Source organism: Crotalus tigris, unplaced genomic scaffold, assembly GCF_016545835.1.
Source record: "Crotalus tigris isolate CLP2741 ecotype Arizona unplaced genomic scaffold, ASM1654583v1 scf7180000019759.570773, whole genome shotgun sequence".
Taxonomy (NCBI): domain Eukaryota; kingdom Metazoa; phylum Chordata; class Lepidosauria; order Squamata; family Viperidae; genus Crotalus; species Crotalus tigris.
Genome location: NW_024097699.1, coordinates 110291 through 124167, shown reverse-complemented (window position 1 = coordinate 124167; position 13877 = coordinate 110291). Strand labels below are relative to the sequence as shown.

The window sequence follows — 13877 nt, the reverse complement described above, 5'->3', positions numbered from 1 at the left end:
TAACATCAGCTCTTAGGTTCTTCTTTGTCTCAGCAGTCCCAAATTCCACGAGCCGGAGGAAACAGGCTTAGTTCTGAGCGGGAGGGACGGGAACACCACCCTGCAAAGGACAGTGTTCCCCTTGGACAGATTGTTAAGCAAAGCCCTTATCGGGAGCTGCAACGTCCTACCAGCCTCCCGGGCAACTCTTGAGTGTATGATTCTCCCAAAAGAGTTTTAATTCTACCCTACACCATATTCACGACCCTTTATTGAAAAATCTGTTCGAGGGGAAGAAGTATTCTTAGGACAGCAGCCTTAAGATTCTACCTTATGTCTCTTAACTCTCGGGACTCTAGGCCGGAATACTAAGACGTCAACTCAGAGCCACATACCGGGTTTGTGCTGAACGCTTCCTTTCAATGTATCTCTTTACAGTGCTGTTGACGGAGCGTGCGCACACTTAAAGTCTCTATGGTTCTTTCCCCGGGAAGAGAGGATCGGCGGCGGTCACATGATCCTCTACCAGACGTTCTCCTTGCCCCTAAAGCATAAAGAGCTGGCGGACGAGAAGACAGTTGACAAATACAAAATGTAGTGTTTAGAGAAAGGACGTGTGTCTCTGTTACTATAGCGTGGAAGTTAAGTCTCTGACAGCTACAGTAATTTATAGAACAGAGCAAGAGCACAAGAGCGCTCTGCGTGTGATGTCCATACGTAACTTGCTACAGTTTTGTATAGTTTTTGTTTTGGACATAAATACTATTTTGATATTGTATTTCTCTTAAACAATTTGTTATCCATATATAACTTTCTCTACCCTTCCATTTGAAGCAATACAATAATGCTTACAGATGTTGTTTTTAATCTCAACTATACATTGTAGTTAAGGTTCCCAGTGAAATAGTTCAGTGCATAAGATGTTTAATGTGAAAAGGCCGACTGTTTTGATGTTAGTCGCTGATGCAAGAGGTGAGGAATTGGATATTTCTAAAAAGATGCATGCCCTCAAATATTCTGCTGCTGCAGGATTTTTTTTTTTAAAGACTTGTTTAAACAAAGCAACAGGAAAACTATTTTTTGCTTTATTTTTTATTGGGGCTGTCCCTTTTTTGAAGCTAGGCTTTAAAAAGATGGTTTCCTAGCAGCAGAATGCAGAAGGGCTATTCATACAACAATAGATAGAGGAAAGAAAGAGGCTGGTTTGTTTAAGCTGCTTCTGTCTTCATTCACAGCCTGATATCCATGGGCATTGTGTGGGCTACAATGGAGCTAAAGGATGCATTGTGGGTGAAAACAAATCAAAACAGAGGAAGCAATGATCAGAGAAGAGTAGTGGAACAAAATTGTTCCTAAATTAAAATCTTACACCTGAGGTTTTGGTTACTTTTTAGATGCTTGGCATATTGACTGAAGTTTCTATTAGCTACAGTATTAAAAGTTTAATAAACAAAACTTTACATCAGGACTTTGACTATTTGCAAAAGGTGAAAGGTGCATTCACAGTGATGTTTTGTTCCTTCGCCATTGGCCTTCTAATGTTACAGGAATTTTGCACAAAAGGGCATTAGGAATTTCTCCAGAAAGTTTCTTTATTGGTGGTTAGATAAATTTTTCCTAAATTTTAAAATATTATCTATGCCTTCTGTTCCCTTACCATAGCAAAACCATGAGTATCTTTCTGAAATTTTCTGATAATTTCATGACTTCAGTCCAATAGGCAACAGGTGGAAACTTGAATAACTTCACATATTTTTCCAGGGGAAAATGGGCACAGTAGGGAGCCAGTGGGAGAATTAGATCAGATGTTATTGCCAATGAAGAAATTAAATAGGGCAGTGCTCAGGGGAACACAGATTAATATATTTAGTGACTTTGCATATACAAAAGCTTACCATTGTAGCCACATCTGAATGCCTATGAATAGTGTGGGCCATGTGCAGCCTGTCACTGCAGGTGCCCACATCTGTTCTACAGGCAGATGCTCACAGAAAAAAGATACCCCCATTCCAGAAGCGGAGGACCTATATCATTCTCAAACTCTTTCATAATCACATCTGAAAAGGACTGAAAACCACTTTCTGAAAAGAATTTCTGCTTTAGACGAAAAACAAAACTATGAGAAAAGTATTAAAAGTAATTGGTATATTCAAATTTTCCGCAATGACAAAAAAGAAAAAGGGATATTCTGGGGTATTTTTAAACAAATTTTGATTTTCTGTGCATTTTAAGTGCATTTAGTTTGAATATAGTTCCAATGAATTCTGAAGAAAATATAATATGTTTGAATTATATTAGCAGAAAAAATGAATAAGTAAATATCTCCTTAATAATGCAATTCATCCCATGCTTAATTGCACATACAGTAACAGATCATATTCTCTATTTGCTATTAAAAGCTTCATGTTGAAAAACCTTATATAAAAATATCTCCTTGGATATGACCTTTGTATGTATTTCATAATGAAGTCTGTACAAGCAGAATAATACATATTATTACAATAACAACCCAAAATATTTAAACTTAATGTTTAATAGAACTAAATGAGATTTTTGAAGTTTGTCAAAACAGACACATTAAGGAATTAATATGGTTAAGTTACACAAATAATATACATTGTGATGTGATAGGTTTGTTAATATTGTTGTAAGCTGCCCAGAATATTCCTTCCATAAGATGGGCTGCAAATGATTTTAACAAACAAACAAATATCAATAATACAATACACTAAACATTCTTGATAATTTTTCAGGGTGACATGGGTGGGGCATATAACATAAAATGGAAATATCTTTATGTTAAAACAAGTCTTCCAGATATTAAGATAATATTTTGTTGTTAAGGAAAATTCACATTTCTACCACAGGTGATAAAAAAAATCCAAATTGCAAGGGAAGTTTTTCAAAAAACATGCGATCCCATCATTTTATTTTTTGTGATGAGTATCACTGAATCTTATAAAGATATTCATTCTAAGACCTGGTTCTTGTGGCAAACAGTTATTTTTTTAAAGCGATATACTAGCACATGTTCAGAGGGATAATGAACACAATTTAAAAATTCAAACCTACATTTTTACATAAGTTTGAGTCCTGCACATGCTTATTGCTTATCTCCAAAGTTATTGTGTTCACAAGTTATGCCAACCCATGGTTTACATCCCCTATTGTCTACAATCGCTAGAACTTTTTCATCCACAGTGTGTCTAATGTCTTGCTTACTCCAGGAGTCACAAACACAATCAAAATGTGTTATATTGGAGCTTAAATGTTGCTGCATGATTCTAAATATATTTCCTCTGCACACGCTTCGTTTAAAGCAAGTCCAATGTGGGTAGATAGGATTTCAGTACAGTTTATTATGTGAATTCCATGAACAGATTGCACTTCAGATGCCCTTATATAGTGAACTTTATTGTGTTATATTCTTACTCTTTTTATTTTGGTTTATAACAGATATTGTTAACTGCTTTTTCTGGTTTTAATGGGGGAGGGGGGATTGTACCTTGCTCTGGGTTCTTAGAGAAGGAAAAAGTCGATACTAATGATTATACTAATGTATACATAAGGTCTGGCTGTGGCTTCTATTGATTTCTTAAGAAATTGTGGACTCTAGATTTAACAGTCTAGAGCCCATCCCTCTTTTCAATAATAATAATAAGTCAACAAGCTCATCTGCTAGTGAAATATTCTAACAAACCAGTGCTTTTGTTCCTATTGTAGCCATATAATATATCTAATTAGAATGGGTACAAAAATCAAGCCTGAGTGAGCTCACATCATCCGATGACATCACAGATGTTCTAGAGAAGAGTTTTATAAGCAAAAATTGCTGCCAAGTTATTGTTTATGTGACAAAGGAAAACTTATTTCTAAAATATGTTTAATTTTTATTTAGTTTCAGGTCAGAGTCTGTTTTAGGTTATACTTGAAGGCCTAAAATTATAGGACCTCTACAGTACAAGAGGAAAAATGAGAGGAGAGCTCTAATTTTACATACGTTTTATACATGAAATATTTTAGTTTATGAAGATAGTAGATTGCAAGTATATATATGTTAAATTTTAAAAACATATTTGATAAATTGTGATAATATTTTTTCTTCCTAGTGTTTTCCTTTTTTCAGATCAGCCAAATGTTATAGGAATTGACTGACCAGCTTGTTATCAGGCATCATGGACTGAGAGAGAATGAATGGCCCAAGGTCAACCAGCTGTCTTATATGACGCTAAAGTGGGATTAGAATTCAACCAGTCTCCTGGCTTCTAGCTTGGTGTTTTAACCATTAGAAAAAACTGGCTCTCCTATTTGATACATTTTGAAATAGTCTACGAAAAGTATTGTTTAATGTGAAAATTTGGATTTGGAAAAACAGTCTACAATGCAAATTTTAGGACCACATTTCTGCCCACCATGGGCAAAATGTGCTGAAATAAACATTCTAAGAGGAAGCATTCATACCATTATTTGCATCCAGTTCTTTCCAATTATTAATTTTACTTAATTTCTTTCCTCCTTTTCTCCCATTAACCTGTTGGGTGGTTAAGGTGCGTTAAGTCCAGGTAATCAACTCAGATCAACTCAAATACTAGATAGATAATGAATGCAAGGACTTCTAGGAATCAGCTCTATAACTTCCGGTTAGTAAAGTTTCTCAACCTTGATAATTTTAAGGCATATGGACTTCAACTCTCAGAATTCCACAGCCAGCATTGCTGGCTGTGGAATTCTGGGAGTTGAAGTCCACATGCCTTAAAATTGTCGAGGTTGAGAAACACTGGGTTAGTTATATGTATGGTTCAAACTCCAAGTATCCCCCTGCCCTTTACCCACCAAGAAATCTACACTTCCATCTTCCGCTGGGGAGCCCTACAAGCAATCTGGGGAGAAGTTGATACAGGATCCTGTGGGAAATAGCATCCTGCCTTGGTAGATGGACCTGCAATGTTTACTAAGCCTCAGAGAGGCCTCTTCTCGTGGCCCTGGCAACTAGTTTTTGATTTGCTCAGCAGCCCCCCCCCCCAGATGCTCTCTGGGTCGATGTCCAGGCACACGACTGACCTCAGGTTGGGGGGGAGAAACCAACCCAAAGTCCTTTCTGAGAGGAAGAATTTTTTTTGGGGGGGGGAAATGGCCCCAAGTAGGCTCCTCCAATGGCTCAAGTTTGTCAGAAACTAAAGAAATCGGAAGGAGAGAGGGAGACTTCCTAGTCAAAAGTCCCTTCCTTCCTTCCTTCCTTCCTTCCTTCCTTCCTTCCTTCCTTCCTTCCTTCCTTCCTTCCTTCCTTCCTTCCTAATTCAAAGATTTCTCCCTGGACGCCCTTGTCAGGGCCACAGCCTAGGCTGGCCCCCCGATCAGATTTGCTGAAGCAAGGGCTGGAAAGAGCAGCTGGCGGCAGCAATCTGATGAAGAAACAAAGGAATGCCGCGCCGGTTCTGGGATCCCAGGTAAACACGCCCCTTTTATTACGGAGAGGACAGGAGCAGATGATTTGCGATTGGAAAACGGAGAGGGAGAGGAGGAGAGAGGGAGAAGCGGAGCAGATGATTTGCGATTGGAAAACGGAGAGGGAGAGGGAGAAGCGGAGCCGGGGGGAAGTCGCGGGGGAGAGGGGGGAGCGGTCGCAGGGAGCTGGTGCTTATCTGTCATCTGGCTTCTGTGTGCCAGCTGAGCCACGCGACCGCCCTTTCTTATTCTAATCAGCACATGCCTTTACAACTTTCGACAAACCTTCAGAGCAGGCGAAACTTATTCACCCGGCTCTCTCAAAATCAATACGTGGGCTCCAACCTTTGCAACGTGGGTATACGGGAAAGGGAAACCCTAATTCGGTGGGTGCCGGCTCACTGTGATCCCCATTTTCTCCCTTCCCCAACTCTGTCACCCATTTCATTTTTGCAGCGTGTGAAAGTCCTGAGTGGCTGGTGTACCAAGTCTGAGGAGACGCTTCCTTTCCCACATTAATTCTCAGTGACCTGCACATGTGAAGCAGGAAAAGCGGGAAAGGAGAGAGGAAGATTGAGGATTGTTGCAGGAAAGGATAAATAGGTTGCCCGAAGCCAAGAAACCACGTTTAATAATGATATTACGTATTCAAAGCCAGATCCTGTGCAAATCAGGGAAGTTTAATTGCCATTGCATTTAATTGGGATTACTCTCAAGTGAAGTGTGCTGTGAACTACATCTGTTAACTCCCCTTTGGACTTATTTCCTCCCAGAGATAACCGGGATCACATCTGAATGTGGACTGTTTCTGTTCATTGGGTTTGTCTTTGCAGCCATCTTATCATTGGCACCCCATTCTAAATAATAATAATAATAATAATAACAACAACAACAACAACAACAACAATCTGAATGCTCAGTTGACTGAGGTTCATGTTTAATGAATAAAAGATAACAATAATAATAATTTTATTATCACTTTGAATGTACACCAATCGGCATACTTCAAAATGAAATTTTGTTGCATACAGGTCTCAAAGGGCCACCACCTCCGATATATGCTCCTTGTTCGTGGCCAGCTCAAGTTTCAGAACGTCCCCGAAACAGCAACTGAGGCAATGGCTTCAAGTGAGCATATTGAGGAATAAATTTGATCCCTGGAGATGATTTAGTGTGAGACACTGTCAAAACAAATGTAATCTTGATGACAATTTTTGTTTTTATGATTGAGCAGCTAAAAAGACACCTAAGTGGTTAGGTGTGGCTACTTAAAATCCATTTTTGTGGTGAAACTAAGATCTTTATCAAAAATGTATCCCTAGTTTCCTGTAAATCTTGTCAATCACTGTGATTGTTAGAGCTGGTGCAAAATCTGCTGATGCAGGAAGATAAATGTGCAGGAGCCTTTTCTTCCAATTAAGTAATGTCAGTATCTAGAACAGAAAAAGAAGTCATACAAATGCCATTCCCTTGGTAGTTATGATTAAAAACAGATGTGGAATAACCAAAAACTGTTTTCAAAGAAACACCCAAGCTCATCCCTCTGAGGCATTTTTTTTTTTTTTGGCCTAACGACAGAGCTGACCTTAAAGCAGAGGTCTTCAGACTTGGCCCTTTTATGACTTGTGGACTTCAACTCCCAGAATTCCTCAGCCAGCATGCCTGGCTGAGGAATTCTGGGAGTTGAAGTCCACAAGTCATAAAAGGGCCAAGTTTGAAGACCCCTGCCTTAAAGATTATTATATCTACAAGGCAACCAATACTACTTAGTACGAAATCCCTCTCCCATAGTTAATAGCTGTTTAGAACTTCCAGATTGGCATGAGTGGGCTTTCTCTGCTCTGAATTCTGATTATGTCAGATGGATATTCTGGATTCATAGAAAGAAAGGAGACTTGTTGGAAGATCAACACTTCTCAGAACTTCCATCTCTCATGAAGAAATAAATGTCTCATTCACTTCAAGCTAGTCTTGCAGGCACTAGCTATACCTTCACATGTTTTGCCAAAGTGGAAGACTATCACTGTAGGTACCCCCTCCTCCTGTTTTCATTTTTTTTATTCCATTCAATTGTGTCAGATTCTTGTAGACTGCCTGGACAAATCCTTGCATTTTTTGTCAAGTTTTGCCACTGAAGTGATTTGCCACTGCCTATTTCCTAGGGCTTAGAAAAGATCACCCAGTTGGCTTTGTGCCTAAGGTGGGTATAGATAGAAGTTTTCATCTTAATAGCAGCTAAATATTCCACACTGTGCTCAACCCATATGAAATTTGCGGACCTATCACAAACATGTTTAAGACAATATTGGAGAGCATCTACTTCATTTCCACGTTTGTGCACATAACTGATTGATGTCCATTTTTCAATGATTTGGAATTATTATTAAGATTTATATACTGCTGTTCACTTCAGCAGAATTGAACTCCAAAGCATATCACGATCCATTCAAGCTATGTAGCTGGGGAATTCCAAAAGAGCTGGAGTTACCATGTTTCTTGTCTTGAACTGAATCAGAGTTCACCCAGCCAATGTACCTGGAAATATCTCCTTTTGTTATACTAATCAATGGCTTGGACCTCAAAGCAATTTCCTCCATGTCAATACCTCATGCCTTGGAGTTATCTTTTCTGGGTGGGGAGCCTTCCAAGAGATTAAATTCATGGCAAGCTGATGCTATGACTAATAACAATCTTTTGGGTTGATTTTTGATTTTTTTTTTGCCATCCAATGGGATCTTTCTAAACCATCTAACCCTATTTTAGCTCATTGTCTATACTGCTCAGGATGGTGATGGAAGTTGCTGTCTGTTTCTTTTGGAAGACGCTGGAATTGGGAAGGATGGTTGTTTTAGGCAAGTCCAATATCAAGGGAAGCTTTCCCACAGTGAATAAGCCATTATAGAATCAGTACCTCAAGTGAGCAATGTTAACCATATCATCCTTCTTAAAAGTGTCATTTTGCCTACTCGAGGGATACATATGGGATGGGGGAAAAACATTGATTAATCCTAAGAGTCAAAAGCTTCCAAATGGAATTAATTTTGCAGATTTGGATTCTGTGCATATAGTGGAGTAAATGTAATTTGTTGCTATAACAACATAGGTAGAATAAGACCTTTTCTCCAAATGGTTTAATGTTCATCTAACCCAGGGGTTCCCAACCAGGGGTGATCACACACCCCTGGGGGTGCGAGATGATATTCCAGGGGGTGTGAAAACTTGGATTTTCAAAATTATAGTGTACATACATAACTTGTTGCCCTTATTTTGAACTTTTGTAAGGAGTGCGAGAATATATCAGAAGTGTTCTAGGGGTGCGGGGTATAGAAAAGGTTGGGAACCACTGCTCTAGCCCATACTGTATCAGGAAATAGAAGTGATATCATAACTGGGTTGCCCAGATTGCAGCTCATCTTGTGTTCATATCACCTTACCAAGCATGTTATCATGATGTAGATTCCAGTATTTTTAGGTCAATGATTGTTCAGTATCCAGTTAGCAGCATGACTCTTATAGTCTACTGGTCATTAACCTAGTGGTAGTGGCTGAGCACATGCCCACATCACACTTCTGATTGTATCCTGCAAGAAAATCGCTGATTTTACTTCTCTCAAACTGGCAGGCAAATGGGCAGTTCTTGGTTGGGGGCTTCAGTTTTCCACTAGCCAGGAGAAATGAGACCTTTTGCAATGTGATGCAATCTTGCCTGCTGGCCACCCATATCCATACCCTTCTCTAGAAGGCTCCATTCCATCTTCTTTTCCATTTCCCTTCAACAATCTGCGTCCTGTGCTCCTTAACTCAGTTTTTTTATAGCTTTTAAAAAATATCTGCACATTTTGCTATTTCCTTTTTTAAACGAATGATTCCTTTTTGTATTATGTCCATAGCGATCTTATGTCTGGTTATGTACTGTACAGACCCATACAAATTCAATATGAATATGATAGTTAAATTGAACCCTCTATGTTCAAGGAACTAAATGGGAGAAGAAAGATATGTTTCCTTCATGCTTATAAACATAAGCTTGGTTTTACATATTGTGTGGAACTATCTTTTGCTTAACTCTAGTTCCTTGAGTAAGCCTCAGTTGATTGGATTCACATTGCCTCATGATTTAAGAATATAGAAATGTATATATCATATTAAGTTGAATCCAGGTAGCCCCCTTATCATTTATATCCAGAACAGGTACCACTTGACCAAGGGCTCCCTAAAACTTCTTACTTGGAGTTGTCTTGGGCTGAACTTTCTCCAGACCAAACAAGTTCTCTGCCCCTTAGTTATGACTGTTGCGTGGCAGAGGAAATGCTCCAGCAAGATGCATTCTTGATCTGCTCTTATAGTTTGTCTTGGCTATTTCCGGCCTCAGAAAGGCTGCTCACAGTCTTGCTGGGGAAGGATAACTACAAAGGTTTTTGCATCCTCCCCAGAAGGAAGTTGCAAATCTCCCACTTCTCACTCAGATCGCCAGACTCTCCAATCTGAAATTCTTTCAGAGCCTTTTGGAGCCAACTGGGCAAATTCTCAGGCTGCTCAAAGGACAGGGCTTCTTTTCTCTCTGCTCCCCCTTCACAGAAAGAGCGCAGGGTCCCCACCCTCTCTGATCTTGCTTCCTCCCCCTCTTCCCCCCCTTAAATAGGAACAAATTCACCTTGTCTTCTGCTTCTAACATTTTGTCCGTGCTGGTTAATGAGTTCAACGTAGTACAGTAAATTTGCTGAGGAATCAAAAAGTATTTAAAAGGGGGTTATGGTGCTGCCTTAATGAAAAAGGTAAGGATTTATCACTTTTTTTTCCTGCCTGGGTTTTTCTTCCAATCACCCTCCTTTCTCTCTCACTCCCCCCCTCCATTCAACATACTTTAACTTAAGCTGCCTTTGCATTGAGTTTTTGGGGAGGGGGGGTGGGGAAGAGCCAGCTAGAGAGACTGAAGCTGAAAGTGTGAGGGCGGAATCTAGAGACACACAGCAGCTAGGATGAAAAAACGCCATTTGGTTAGGAGCAGATGGCTGGCCAGGGGGGTGGATTGCATCTAAAGGCGTGTCATCCCCCTTCAGCTCGAATCCCTGAGGGCTCCCCTTGTCTTCAAAATCAATGAAAATTAAAGCACAGAGAAAGGATGAATGGAGAGACCTCGAGTCTCTTCTTTGTTCAGCCCAGCTACTGGTGGGCAGGAGTTAAACTACAACAGGCTCCTATAGAAACACTTAAGTTAAACAGTCTCCCCGTTAGCCCAGAAGCATCTGAGAAGAAGGGGCGGGGGAGCAAAGCAAAGAGGAAGGGGAGAGTCAAGAAAAAAAGAGCTTTCTGCTTGATTTCCCCAATACAGAATCGCGTGGCATAAATTAAGTTGGAAAAGAATAAGCGCTTTGGGCAGGATTCTGATGGATTTTATGATGCCTTTCAGTTCCGCTTTGCAGACCTAATCGAGAAATCTGTGCTGCGTCAATTTAACAAATCCTTGAGAGCGAAGGCAGGTTAGTCAAAAAGGTTTGGAAAGACTTTTTTTTTTTAAATGGAGGGGCAGGGGTTGATCCAGGGGAAGCAGGCTTTTAAGCCCTTGCACGCGTTAACTTTGATTCACACTCCTTCCCATAACAGGAATGTCAAATGAATCTCCAGAAAGTCTGGCTTCTAAGATCAAATCACCATGCATCCTCAATCTACTACTTCTTTATTCTACCACACCCCTGACTTAACCGGCCTAGGAAAAGATGCCACCACAACAAATTTCTCTTTGCATTTCTCTTCACCTTCCAGCCTGGCAATTGTCTTATGAAAAACAGATAAAGAGGGATTCTCTTGCATAAGAGGGCATGTTTTGCACAAGGGCCTTTGGTATTAATGAGATCCAGAAGGGTGGTTTTTTTTTTTTTAATCTTTTGTGTTCCAACTCAACTTCCTTTTGATAGTAGCTGGTGATAGAAATGTTTCTGGCTCAGTTTTCTGGGGCATTTCCAAGATATTTCTTAGTTGTTGTAGATTGTACACTTATCTGATGATAGTTTCTCTGAACATTGCCTCAAAGACCAATAGGGAACCTAAAGTGTTTGAGGAATGAGTCTTACTTACCCTTTTTGTTTACAATCCCTGACAACTGTAACAATGAAATCTCTGAGCTTTTACAAAAACTGTGAATAATTGAGAGTAACAGAAAAATAATTTTACTTCAGTGTATAGAATTACAGATGAATAGATGATACCTCCCATTTAAATAAATCTTTACATGAATTAGTGGTATAGAATTAAAGTGTGTCCAAACTTGAAAAACTTAAATTTGACAATACAGGATTTCACCCAATGGGTTCAAGAAGAAGTGCTGCCCATGGCCTATTTTAACTTACATAAAGTAGTTAAAGAATTCCCTTTCCTTCTAAACAGGCTGCATCAAGCCAAGAATGTAATGCAACCACAATTATTTTCTTCAGAAAACATTTACATTTGCAATACACAACTACAAATATATCTGCTGTTTTGCTATCCTGAGCAGCAAAGATCCATTTATGCTTCTGTGGAAAAGCACTTATCTAGGCATATTTTAATTTATTTCAGGCTCAAATTTCGTTCTGTACCCCATTTCTTGTGTTTTTTCACAGGCCTCTCATTTTAGACCAGTCTGTCTGCCACATACTTTCTTCATCAGCATTCCCCATCCAGATGCTCTTTATTCATTGGACTACAATCCCCATCATCTTATAGACCAACGTACACGAAAAGCACCAATTGCAGAAAGTTTACAATAAGGTATAGGCTAGCAGAGTAACCAGATAAACTTTCAAAAGACAACTGGATGATGATTCTCAGACTAATTTATTTCCCAGAGTTATTGTTTTTTTTTAAAAAAATCACTGCCCTGTAAGAAAAGACAAATACAAAGCTATATTTACAACCCCCCCCCGTGTCCTTGCATTTGACATGCAAACTTCAATAAACAGCAATATTTCTTCACTCTGGTTCTGTGGTATATGTGAATCATTTATTTTCCTGGAGGAACTGGAACAGCCTGCATTCCTTAAATATTGGACCTGTTAAAAGCAGGCATTCATACTGTGGCTAGAGTGAAAATCACTGCCTGTGCCACTTTGAGGAGGTTATTTTCAGGTGAAGATGTGAAGGCCATTTTATAGTTTTGACTTGGTTGGCGTTCTGAGTGTGCCTTTAATGAACTTAGGCTGCTTGGTGGAAGATGAGTCCATCATTTCCAAAATCAGATGATTGGGCCTCTAGTCAGTGTCCGTTCGGACTAATAGACTACGTGCACTGAGGCAAAAACCCATTCAGACCTATCAGAGACCAAACCACAAGGCTGGGATGTTGTCTATGCTTATAAACCACCATACACTTTCCTATTCCCTCTAGTGCAAACCTCAGCAGAAAAAAACAAAAATTAAGATATTTGATTAGAATGAGCCAACATTTTGCAAAAAGTGCACTCCCCATGCCATGTTTGACACCTTGCATAAAACTAAGGTTTGTTTAACAATAGTCTTCTCTCCTCCCTCCCAAAACTACCCCTTAATTGGCTAAATGTACATAATCAAAAACATAACTATTTTATGGCATACCACGCTGAGTAAACTTAGCTATTATATTCAATGTTAAATTTCTCATACGCCACCAGGAAAAGTAGACTTGTCTTCTCCAATGCATATCCAATTAGTGATTTTCTTTTAATTGACCTTCAACAGCAATTGGATTTGATGAAGTGGTTTAGATTTTTTTTTTCTCTTGTGCTCCTCACTCCCCCCCTCACCCAACATGCACATTGTAAGGCAATTTGTGATCAAGCCATCTGCTTCAATGAAAGTCGCATTTTATCATTGGAAAGGCCGTTCAAATCCTATAATGCGACCATAAAGATTTCCAGCGGGCCATACATACAGGGAAGCTACCTCTTCCTGGCCAAATCTCTTTCACCATCTTAAGCTGCCCTGGAATCTCTAGCACTTCAAATGACTTTTGCGCAGATAGTTAAGGCTGCCCTAAAACTGCCTGTTTGTGGAGGGGTTTTGCAATGTGGCCCATCTTCCTTTCCCTATCAGTGCCAACTTCCTGGTATTGCTGTTGCTTAATTCTTTCTAAATTCTTGCTTCCAGGAAGGCAGACTTACTAAATTTTGCTCTGATAACAGAGTGTTCCTTTCTCTATAAGTGTGTTTTTTAACCAACATAACAGCTTCCGCGTTGATAGATGCATTAAAAGGAAAAAGGGGGGAGGGGAGAAAAAAAAGGTAAAGATTGACACAAGAGTAGGTTTCCCCCCCTCATTTCGGATAAGGTAGGGAGGGGAAGGAAGGCCGTGGAAAGGGATTTCTTTTTTAAAATGGGCGCACATTGTTGTAGAGTCAGTAGCGTGCGCTGAGGGGAGCTCTTTCTCTCGGTTGCATTGTGCAGAGAGCAGGTGCTTGTCCACATTACCATACAGCTGAGGGCACAAAGCGCCAACTGATG

General features: G+C 39.7%; 1 protein-coding gene and 1 long non-coding RNA gene across 5 annotated transcripts in view; one reads left to right on the top strand and one right to left on the bottom strand.

Moving 5' to 3' along the window:
- The window catches only part of FAM120B (family with sequence similarity 120B), a 39644-nt gene extending 39230 nt beyond the window's left edge, over positions 1 to 414 (bottom strand). The window contains exon 1 of one of the 2 annotated variants that reach the window (XM_039364404.1): positions 375 to 414. The gene's annotated coding sequence lies outside the window, so the exon portion shown is untranslated. Of the gene's footprint in view, positions 1 to 309 lie in introns of both variants that reach the window. The other variant, XM_039364403.1, reaches the window with a different exon arrangement.
- A 4870-nt stretch (positions 415 to 5284) lies between these two features.
- LOC120317662 lies at positions 5285 to 13320 on the top strand. 3 transcript variants are annotated; one of them, XR_005559293.1, is made up of 3 exons: positions 5285 to 5426; positions 10757 to 10904; positions 12024 to 13320. It is a non-coding gene; the product is annotated as an uncharacterized LOC120317662 (long non-coding RNA). The 3 variants fall into 3 exon arrangements; XR_005559291.1 differs by lacking the exon at positions 5285 to 5426 and adding an exon at positions 9977 to 10199; XR_005559292.1 differs by lacking the exon at positions 5285 to 5426 and adding an exon at positions 9977 to 10199 and having other exon boundaries at positions 11029 to 13320.
- Positions 13321 to 13877: the final 557 nt, after the last annotated feature.